Here is a 12,228-nt window from a genome sequence, read left to right as displayed (position 1 = left end):
AAAGCAGATTTTCCTGATTTGTGTTCTAGGAGACACTAGTTCCAGATAATGCCCTGAGGTCAAGAGAATATAGGAGATAGACTTTTCTCTTAGTATATACCGTATACTTTAGCAAAATAAAGGATCCGAGAAATCTCATAGCAAAATAATATATTTGATTTTTTTACCCCAATGCTACCAATCTTATTGTGGCAGCAAACCACTTTTTCTCCCAGTACTGCAATGAAACTTAGTGCCTTTGAACACTTACAAAGCACTATTATTGTTCTTAGTTTAATTTATAGGTAACTCTGACCATAAGTATTCTTAGTTCACTTGAGTATATTCAATTGCCATAGCATTTCAAAATAACAGACATCCCTTAAGTATTTATTCTCAAATAAATTAGTTCTATAAAGTTGTCACACTGCTTTGACTCACTGATCTCACTGTGTTTTAAGTGTTACTGATAGGCTCTGAGAAGAAGTTGAGAATATTATCTCTCAATAACTAACAACAATAGGGAGGGGGAGACAGGGGATAAACCTTAAATGACTAAAGTTGTGATAAATTTCATTGGAATAATGCATGTGATGACTTCAGGTTAGTTCCTGGGAGTTGTCATAAGAGTCAGACATGACTTAATGACTAAACAAGAACAAATTTATTTTTCAGAACTCTCTCCTCAAGTGTTCAACTTAGCTTCCACTGGAAATGTACCAAGTATTGGCAATTCAATGTCACTGTTAACCACACTGGGTGTTTCTTTTTGTTCTAATGTTTCTAATTTGGTAAATCAAATGCTATATTGCTACCAAAAAAAAAAAAAAAAAAGGAGCTTCTTACCAATTCTCAGAGGTCTGTTTATGGAAAATAAACAAGGAGAACTCAAGTACAGTCCAGAGGTGGCCAGAAGGTGAATGGTTAGTAGATTCAGGAGTAAATATATGCGCATAAAGATACTGTCCCAAAGAGGGCTAGAAGAAGCTGTTTAGAGTCAGAAAGAAGGCCTCAGCCTCCACGTACCCTATCCACCAGTGTTAGAAAAAAATGAGACTCCCAGTCAACAAAATTTGTAAATAAAAAAGGTAAATAATTTTGTAAAAATGTGACAATGTTCATGGTATTAAGAACCAGGCAATCGTCTACTTACTAAAGGAAAGAAGCTGATCATTTTATGATCTACATAGGCTGACCTGATGTGGAGATCCTGGGTACAGAAATAGCACTCCCCAGAGGCTTTCTAGCCAGGAGTCAGACCAGCCTTATGCCTGGGACATAAGTAAGGAGACCAACAGGGCATGGAAGACTCTAGGTCAGTTCCTCCAAGGTCAATATGCTGATTTGTAAAATGCATCAGTTGTCTTCAAGACATGCCTGTCCACCTGTCAAGGGAAAAGGAAAGTCAACCTGAGTCCAGAACAATGGACTTTAACCTTCTAGAATAAAAGCCTGAAGTGTAGATGTGAAGATTATGAGGAGTCAGGGATAAAAGCAGAATGTTGTAACTGCTTAGGGCAACCATCTGGGTCTGGCCTCTGCTCTTTCCTTCTAGGGATACTGGGCATGTGGGCATGTGCACACACACACACACACACACACAGACATGCACACATACACACATCCGGAAACCAAATCAGGAACTGTTGCTACTCCTTTGGCTGGACTCTCCCATGCCTTTGATGAAGCTTCTCTAATCTGCTCTAGGCATAGTGTCTCTAAAGGAATTGCATAACTTACTCATATGAAGAATTCTTTTTTGACCAAATGATTTTTTCGCAAATTGTTCCATTACCACCAAAGTGGGGGCAAGACAGGTCTTTCCATGCCCTTCCATTTTTATTTTCTTCAAGATATGGGTTACTATATCAACCCAAAGTGGCTAGCAATGAAGTCTTGTTGCTAGGTTGGCAAAATAAATGTGTTTTGACATGGGTTCAGTTCAGTTCAGTTCAGTCGCTCAGTCGTGTCCGACTCTCCGCGACCCCATGAATCACAGCACGCCAGGCCTCCCTGTCCATCACCAACTCCCAGAGTTCACTCAAACTCCTGTCCATCCAATCGGTGATGCCATCCAGCCATCTCACTCTCTGTCGTCCCCATCTCCTCCCGCCCCCAACATTTCCCAGCATCAGAGTCTTTTCCAGTGAGTCAACTCGTCGCATGAGGTGACCAAAGTATTGCAGTTTCAGCTTAGCATCAGTCCTTCCAATGAACATGGGTAGAGTTGTGTTATTCTCTCTTCTGCTTGCTATATCCCCAGTTCATTTTGAGAAAGGGTGTCTGGCTACCCCTATTTCCCTAAATCCCTCTTCTTTGGGGATGTACTCAATCATCTTAACTTTACTGGTATGTCTGTTTTAAAAATCCTCTTCTGTCTCAAATGTTCATTTTCTTGCTAAGGTGTTGAAATATGGTGGATTGAACTAGTTTTTGTTAAGATGTGGATGACTCATAACTCATTTGGTGCACTAATGGATGGTGCATAATAATGAACACCTTTCTGGCAATCATAATGGAAGTAAAGAATTTCTTTAGAAGGGAGCAGAAAGTACCCGCCTGAAATTTTCTAAAGTGTATTACTGAACTCTATTATTTAAAGAAGTGCGTGTCTTTATTCCACATTCATAGTGAATGTGAAATATGAAGTACCTTTAAAGAAGAAAGGAGAAAGGAAGAGAGGGAGAGAGAGCACTAGAAGAATTTCTTATCCAGAATAATCTATATAATTGCTTCAATTCTGTTTTATTTTGGTTTCTCATAACTGGCTTTACCAAGAGAAAACTTCTTCAAGAAGCAAAAATTAACAATTCCAACAGAGCAGTGAAACTTTAAGAAGTATAGCTAATGGAGAAGCCATACAAAAATAATGAGCTATGAGTTTCAATCGTGGTAACACTAATGCCGCATCCTTATGACAGAAACACTAATCAAGTTTAGAACATCCGGTTCGTTTCAGATTTTTTTCTAAAGTAACCAAATTAGTCACCCATACAATATTAAATCTCCTGTTCATTATCCATAAAATGTTTTGCTTTATTTGGGGAGAGAAGTTCCTGAAATTAAACAGAGAATGACACATAAAGTTATAACTAGTTTTCCTGTAAATGAATATCTTAGAAAAGCATTTTTTTTCCTTCCTTAAATGCAGTTGGCCTCATACACATCATAATTCCTGCAGCAAATTCAATTTTGATACTCAAAACAGAAACACTCTTACAAGTTTTATTGTCCTATATTATCTTGTGCAATTTTCTATCTTCCTCAGGGTTCAGTTGCTTTGCTAAAAAAGAGACCAACTGAATTGGTTATCTTCTTGCTAATTTAAGTGTGAGTGAACAAGAGTGTATTGGATATTTAATAGAGGATCAGAGTGAGACTTGCGTCAAAGTCAGCACCGTGCCTCCACATTACTGAAGCTAAGCCAGGATCTAATTCTCAGGCTGTCACTGAGCATACTAGAGATTAACAGAAAGGAGGAGAAATGGATAGCACAGTAGGAAAATATGTTTTTGTAATGCAGGCTTGGAAGAGATGAAGGGAGCTTACAAGTCAACCTGGGCAACTGATACAGGGCAGAAGGCCAACTTGATTACTAGAAGGGATGTAGTCAAGAGAGGTTGTCCTTTCTGTACTGTTTGCTGGAGTGAGGAAAGTTGAATAAACCTGCAGATCTGATGGTGGGCAAAGACTGCTGTTCTGAGTTGCCTAGTGCACCTTTGAAAGTAATTAATACAAGCAAAAGAAAGATAGAATTTACATTGCAAATCTATGATGAGCTTCCAGATTACTCTGAGATCGTATTTTCTAAGAAAGGAATGTTTAGCCATGAGGAGAGTACCACACCAGCTTTTGTCCCAGGCAACATATCAACTCCCTCAGGGCATCTCTTTGTTGACTTGAATGCATGTGTCTGTCGTACTGAGCATCTCTATTGCACAGAATAGGACCAAGTGCTGCTCTTGTCTCTTCATTTTTTGTTCTTGATGCGTCCTGACTGGACATGATACTCTTTCTTTAGTTATGATCAGATCATTCTTTAAGCTACAGCCAAGTAACTGTTTCTGTTGATTCACGAAATGCTGTGATTCTTTCTAGATATTAAGAATTTACTTCAGGAAAATGATGACAATGTTTTCTTTATCTCCAAATGTTTGGAAAGCACCTACTTTTATCCCCAGATATTTCATTTGGCAGCCAAAATCTTGTGGTTTCTCAACAATGTTATAGACTCTTAGATTCCCAGTGCAATCAGAGCTGCCAAATCTATTGACAAACTAGATAACTGTTTCATTTTTGATACAGAGTTTTAGTGAACAGCATCATACGCTGCCCACTGACATCATAAAAGCATCCAACATCATGTCTTCTCTTTGGCAAACCCTAAGCAAGGTTGCATGTATGGATGTGAGAGTTGGACTGTGAAGAAGGCTGATCGCCGAAGAATCGATGCTTTTGAACTGTGGTGTTGGAGAAGACTCATGAGAGTCCCTTATACTGCAAGGAGATCCAACCAGTCCATTCTAAAGGAGATCAACCCTGGATGTTCATTGGAGGGACTGATGCTAAAGCTGAAACTCCAATACTTTGGCCACCTCATGCGACGAGTTGACTCACTGGAAAAGACTCTGATGCTGGGAAAGGTTGGGGGCGGGAGGAGAAGGGGACGACGGAGAATGAGATGGCTGGATGGCATCACCGACTCTGTGGACATGAATTTGAGTGTACTCCGGGGGTTGGTGATGGACAGGGAGGCCTGGCGTGCTGTGATTCATGGGGTCGCAGAGAGTCGGACACGACTGAGCGACTGAACTGAACTGAACTGAACTGAACTGAAGCAAGGTTGATTGCCATAAGAAGTTCACAGAGAAACCCAGGCTATTGCATTTTACTAGAAAATGTCATCCACAACTGGTAGCACAATCAGTTCAGTTCAGTTCAGTTCAGTCGCTCAGTCGTGACCGACTCTTTGCAACCCCATGAATCACAGCACGCCAGGCCTCCCTGTCCATCACCAACTCCCGGAGTTCACTCAAACTCATGTCCATTGAGTCGGTGATGCCATCCACCCATCTCATTCTCTGTCGTCCTCGTCTCCTCCCACCCCCAATCCTTCCCAGCATCAGAGTCTTTTCCAGTGAGTCAACTCTTCGCATGAGGTGGCCAAAGTATTGGAGTTTCAGCTTAAGCATCAGTCCTTCCAATGAACACCCAGGATCGATCTCCTTTAGAATGGACTGGTTGGATCTCCTTGCAGTCCAAGGGACTCTCAGGAATCTTCTCCAGTACCACAGTTCAAAAGCATCATTTCTTCGGTGATCAGCTTTCTTCACAGTCCAACTCTCACATCCATACATGACCACGGGAAAAACCATAGCCTTGACTAGATGGACCTTTGTTGGCAAAGTAATGCTAAGTAGGTTGGTCATAACTTTCCTTCCGAGGAGCAAGCATCTTTTAATTTCATGGCTGCAATCAGCATCTGCAGTGATTTTGGAGCCCCCAAAAATAAAGTCTGACACTGTTTCCACTGTTTCCCCATCTATTTCCCATAAAGTGATGGGACCAGATGCCATGATCTTTGTTTTCTGAATGTTGAGCTTCAAGCCAACCTTTTCACTCTCCTCTTTCACTTGCATCAAGAGGCTTTGAGTTCCTCTTCACTTTCTGCAATAAAGGTGGTGTATAAAACTACACTAATGGGAACTGGGCCCCACTGAGACTCAGCATACATTTTGTTTGTCTCCAGTCAGCTTCTCAATACCTCTGGCAGGGTTGATTCACTCTCCCTAATATTGATATCCTCTCCCTCTGGTGAGATGACACTTTACTGATGCCTTCCCAAGAGTACCTATATCTTATACATAATTTTCTGCTTAAAAATGATTCTCCTTATCTGTTTTATCTTTCCTTCAATCCTTCTTTTCTCTCTCCCCTCCTCTGTTTTTCCTTTATGCTTCCTCCCATTTTTACTTCAAATTTAATAAACATCTTTCTGACTTTATCACTGCAAAGATTTATAATCTGAGGCAAATTCCCTTCTGCAACAGAAGTCCTCCTCTTCTTTCCAGAATGAGACTTTAAGACTCAAACTAAGTGTAATTACTTCTGAGAAGTGTTCTCTGAGCTCTCTAAGCTAACTTGGTTCTCCCTTTCTGTGCAACTGGAAACCACAGGCTGACCTCTTCCTTTATGAAACTCCATTATAATTGGCTCCTGGCTCCACTCACGTGTTATCCCATTGAAGAAAAGAGTTGCCTTTGGCCATTTGTATGTTTCTCGTAGCACTAGGTTCTCAATATTATTTTTTGAATTATAAAACATTTTTTAAAAAAACACAAATATTTTTAATTACTCGCTATGAAGGAAAGTTATGACCAACCTAGATAGTATATTAAAAAGCGGAGATATTACTTTGCCAACAAAGGTCCGTCTAGTCAAGGCTATGGTTTTTCCAGTGGTCATGTATGGATGTGAGAGTTGGACTGTGAAGAAAGCTGATCACTGAAGAATTGATGCTTTTGAACTGTGGAGCTGGAGAAGACTCTTGAGAGTCCCTTGGACTGCAAGGAGATCCAACCAGTCCATTCTAAAGGAGATCGATCCTGGATGTTCATTGGAAGGACTGATGCTTAAGCTGAAACTGCAATACTTTGGCCACCTCATGCGAAGAGTTGACTCACTGGAAAAGACTCTGAGGCTGGGATGATTGGGGGTGTGAGAAGGGGACGACAGAGAATGAGATGGGTGGATGGCATCACCGACTCAATGGACATTAGTTTGAGTGAACTCCGGGAGCTGGTGATAGACAGGGAGGCCTGGCGTGCTGTGATTCATGGTCTCGCAAAGAGTCAGACATGACTGAGCGAATGAACTGAACTGAACTGAATGCTTGTTTATACTTGTTTATGCTTAATTAACTGAAAATATCATTTAATATGCTGAAAATATCACTCCCTATCTTAGCCTCGAACACAACATCTTCCTACAGGATAAGACCAAGCTTATCCTGCCCACCATACAACAGGTCAATAGATTAAAAGATGAGGTCTTGGATCAAGGAATAGCGACTTTGTTCAGGAAGCTAGCTGACCAAAAAGATGGTGGATGAGTGTTCTAAAGAACCATCTTCTGCAAGTTAGAATTCAGGCTTCCTTTATACTAATAGAGGAGGGAGTGTGGCTGGTTGTTGCCAACAGATGTGCCAAAATCCTTTATTTTTGCACTTGTCCATATAGGTCAGGTTACAGTGTTTCTGTAAACCTTCAATAAGACAAATGCAATTCTGTTTTGTAACTTTTTATCTTTGTATGAATGAAAATGTGTTATAACTTTAAAGGTCAAGCCTGGGGAGCAGAGACTTGAGAATGAGCTGTCCTGTTAATTTCAGGCTATAGGCAACATTCTTCTTCAAAATGTTCAGAGTCAGCGTAACTAACCACAAGCAACACAGCACAGTGGTTAGTTAGATCTCAAGAAATAGATCCAATATAGAATCAGGTTTGTTCCCTGTTACACTACCATCTTGTTCCTTTTTTATAAACTTACACATGTGCTTAATCTTCCCCTATTAAAAATTCTGTTTTTTTTTTATGCTTTTAACTCAAGTTATCCCTCATTTGGGGGGGCAGTAATTTGTATTTGTTGCTTCATTTATCACATCTAATTCACAATTCAACTCCAATCATTTCTCAAATTGTGATACCCAGATTGGCATCATCAAAGGCATCCGTGTGAACTTGTTACACATGCACATTTTTGGTCTCTATCCAAGAGCTAATGAATTAGAAACCATAGGATGGGGTCTAACCATCTATGTTTTGATAAATCCTCCCAGTGATATTAATACATTCTACTGTTTGAAAACCCCTGCTCTTGAATTATTTTTCCCATGAGATTAGGGACCTTGATTTGTTGTCAAATTAAATACCACTTTTTAGCTTTCCTCATAATAGATATCTAGAAAATATTCAGGTGAGCCTTGCAGGACAGGAGCCAAGAAGCCAGCGCTGATAGAGGCTGCTGCCAGAGCAAGTGGGAGAGACAAAGGCTATGATAGGATCAGGTGTGTGTCTGTGTGTGTGTGTATTTTTAAGTAAATCCTCAAACCTAAATAAGAAGAAATCTTCAAAAAAAAAAAAACTTCTACTGACAGTGAGTCTGCAGTCATCTGTATGCATAATATGGAATGTTCTCAACCCAGAGATAGCTCTGTTGACAAGCAGTGAGTGACTACCTGAGAAGACCATAATCAAGACAACAAATTTTTCTACCTTTGCTGGTTGTTCAGAAACAAATCTCTGTAGAACCAGAAGCAAAGAAAGGAAATAATCTGACCTTTTCTTTATTAGATTGACTACAAAAATTGCTTGACTTCCAGAAACAAAGCCACAGAGAAATAATAAAATTATTTTGTCATCATTGGACATTCACCATATTGAGAAGCATGCTTTGTGAAGCTTCCTGAGTTGAGAAGTGGAAACTTCTTTGGTGCTCATTTATAACTTGGACTATAAACATGAGTGAATTGTGGTTGTGTTTCAACTGCTGTATTGTTTCAATCTAAAAGGGGCCAGCGGATTGACTGAAGTATGATTGGGGAGACCACAAACTTTGTGCACACAGTTCACATGGGGTCAGGAGACCTGTTAAGTGGGATGAATGCCATGAGCGCCATTCAGAACCAGATGTAGTCCAATGGAGGCTTTGGGGGTGCCATGGCTGTCACAATGCAGATGCAGCTCATGGACATGAAGACAGGATAGCCCTGGACCTCTCCTCCAAAGTGTGATGGGTGTCTTGTTCACCCCATTGTGATTACTCCAGTGACATGTTCCTGTTCTGCTCTGAAGAAACTGGTCAGAACAATCCTGCATTTCCTTCTGCTGGCACATATGCCTTTGGACTCATGGACAGAGTTCTTTGGATTATTGCTTAATTATTGATTTTATGAATGTGGATCTGATTTTACCAAGATCTTTTTTGTGAATGTTAGCACTGTTCTGCACTTTCCCCCTCATCTCTCTCTTTCCACCTCCAACTCCTCTGAGCAAAGGTGAGCAAAGACCTGCTGTTGTTACTTTGTCACCATTTATGTATATTTTGGGCCTTCCCAGGTGGCACTAGTGGTAAAGAACCCACCTGCAATGCAGGAGATATAAAATACACAGGTTCAATTCCTGGGTCAGGGAGAGTCCCCTGAAGGAAGGCATGGTAGCTAGTATTCTTGCCTAGAGAATCCCATGGACAGAGGAACCTGGTGGGCTACAGTCCACAGTGTCGCAAGGAGTCAGATATGACTGAAGAAGCTTAGCGCACACACATACATGTGTTTTGTAAGGTATGAGGCTCACAAGCACAATGATCATTTCTATTCATTTGAAAGTTCAGCAGAGTGGTATCTGTATGTTTTATGAAGTTGCCTGTGTGGGAACCCATAGGATGCCAGAGATGAACACTTCTTTACTACCCTTTCTGCTGCTATCATCACAATCATAAATTATCATCAGAAAAAGTTTAGTTGTGGCACCAAGTCACATCAGTTTCACAAAAATATGGCAACTTGTAGCTTATTTTAGAAGTATAACTTTTATTTAGTTAGAATTATAATTTAAAAAAGCTTACATTCATAAAGCATTCATTCGTTGTAAATATTCAATATATTTATTTGAGAACAAGAACCTGGTATTGTAAACGTGTATGGTTATGTATCTGAGTCTGTGGTAACACTCTCATCTTGTCTGACTCTGAGCATCATGACCTTAGTAGCTGTTCATTTCTTTGTGTGCTCCTTCTGTTTTTAGATGTTTATGCTTAATATTACTATATCCAGTTGCTTTCACTAGCAATTTGTTGAGCTTCTAGCCTGTACTTCTAACTGTGGACTCTATAGTCATTGGTCTCTCCATATTCATATTTTGGGACAGTGGAAGTTGCCAGGAGCAACAATTGACCTATTTTATTGCCTATGATAACAATTTGCATGGTGACTTAAGATATTGGTGTGAAACCTTTGGCTCAGGTTCCAAAATATATTTGTTCTTCACAATTATATTTCTATAAATGCTTCTCCTTCCCCTAAGTGTGTGGTGCTAAGCCAGGTAGTGTTTTTTTTTATTAAAAGTTTTAAATCCTATGTCCAGTTACCTTTGATAGAAGTACATTTCATGCAGGAAATGGGCTTAATTGAAAACTGACTTAGAAAACTGTAAGGATTTAGGTAACTGCATTTAAAAAAAGGGGATCATTTTCTCTTCAACTTAGTCATAAGTTCTTATGAAACAGGTAACTGAATAAATATTGGGTTATATAGGCAAAACACGGCAGCATTTCTTTCTCCAGTTCTTTTAATTTACCCAGTATAGCTGGCTCTAGATTTTTCAGTCCTTGTATTTCTGCAATTTTGAGTCTTCATAGATGTCAATCCCAGAGAATCTGTCAAGTAAAAACATTTATGCTTAGCAATCAAAATAGGCATTTTACAGTTTACAGTTTAATAACTTCTAAACTTGAATTCATCTGATGTCATTAATTAACTATGTTGATAACTTCATTCTGGATTTTGCTTAAGTACTGGTGCCATTCTGTTCAGCTGAGTCAGGGTCCAGCCAGGCACTCTTCAGTGTGCAAGCTCTTATAAGATGGATTATTTTTAGTGTTGTAAGTCCTGATGCAAATAGTCTACTTCTATTTTGACTTTAAAAATTAGTACACAGTTTATAATTGTACAGTTCCTAGAACAGTACAGAGAGCCATGGTCCCTTTTCCCTAATTCATGATTGTATTTTATTTATCTATTTTTTCTCAATTGCTTGCTTTCCTGATTCTCCAAGGATCAAATACTCCAGTGAGCACTGAAGTGTGTCTCCATGGTAAGCCAAAGGCTGCACACTTCAGCCTCCAACTGTTCTGCAGTCACCCTGACTTGACAGACACAAATAGCCACACTGTGTGCAAGAATACATGCCAAGGAAGGTGTCGATAATGAGTCAAGAATAAGAAAACTACCAATTTTAAGATACTAACCTCGGACTCAATTTTTTTAGGGAGTTAGCTTTCCTACATTGATAAGTGGATTTATAAATTCGGGGAGGTCATTTGCTCCCCATAACAATGTGTCTCATTTGAAAAACAAAGCTAACTAAATAGAATTGACTGTTAATATTTTATTGAAGTACGTTCTAACAACTGGTAGCTAAAGGCATGCATTCAGTAAAAGAGGTGCTTTTTCTGTGATGCAGGCATGAAATGGTGCCTATGAGCATACAGTGGCAATGTGAACAGTGGTGATTAGGTTCAGCATTTCTGATGTAGCACTATCAGTGGGCCTTTAAAGATACTTTGTGAGTATATATTAACTTTCACTTTTGTTATTAAACTATGGCATTTCTATTACAGAGAGGGAGTTTGACTTGATTTTGTTCAAAATGACTTCTGCTGAGCACCCAGGAGATAAAATTGACATATTTTTACAACATAAGCATGCTTATTTTATACATTGTGTTCATTCTTGAATAAAGCAAGTTCAGTGTTGGCTTGTAGATAGTAAAAATAAAGTATTTGATTTTGATTCAATAAATGTTTTTCAGTCCTGAAAAAAAGCATTCATACAACTTGATAATAAAGCATATACACATGATTCTTATTTGCTTGACATATGTTTAAATAGTCCTTAAAGAACATTTAGCTATTAATTGAAATTATTAAAAGACTGGTTTTCATTTTTCTCTTTAAGTGTTTACAGTGACCTTAAGTTTCTAAATATTTGAGGGAAGATTTTATTGGTTTCTAATTTTATTGTATTGCGACCAGAAAACATTATCGATATGAGATTGACTCTTTGTTGTTTATTGATATTTTCTTTGTGATCAGTACATGATCGTTGTTCCTTTTATGCTGGAAAAGAATGTATATTCTATGATTGTTGGTTATAGGTCTCTATCTATGCTATATTAAGCTTCATGATAGGTTGTTCAGATTTTCCTTGGCCTTACTAGGTTGTTGCATATGGAAATTAATATCATTCACAATATTAATTATGAGTTTGTTGATTTCTGCCTCAAATTCTGTCATTTTTTGCTTTGCATATTTTGAGACTATATGTATATACAAATTTAAAATGTTCACATTAATATGTTTCTTTTTCATTATGTATCTAAATATATTCTATTTATTACTAGCATAACTATATTAATATTATCTTGTTTATTATCTCTCTAAATCATTTTTCACCTTCTGTTTTAAATGTGT

General features: G+C 38.7%; 1 pseudogene; it reads left to right on the top strand.

Annotated features, from left to right (window-relative positions):
• Positions 1 to 8,497: 8,497 nt before the first annotated feature.
• Positions 8,498 to 8,744, top strand: LOC148778536 (CDC42 small effector protein 2 pseudogene; annotated as a pseudogene).
• Positions 8,745 to 12,228: the final 3,484 nt, after the last annotated feature.

Source organism: Moschus berezovskii, chromosome 2, assembly GCF_049115385.1.
Source record: "Moschus berezovskii isolate FMDL1 chromosome 2, NW_MosBer_1.0, whole genome shotgun sequence".
In the NCBI taxonomy this organism is placed as follows: domain Eukaryota; kingdom Metazoa; phylum Chordata; class Mammalia; order Artiodactyla; family Moschidae; genus Moschus; species Moschus berezovskii.
The sequence above is the reverse complement of the archived record's forward strand: the minus strand, read 5'-3'. Positions and strand labels throughout refer to the sequence as shown.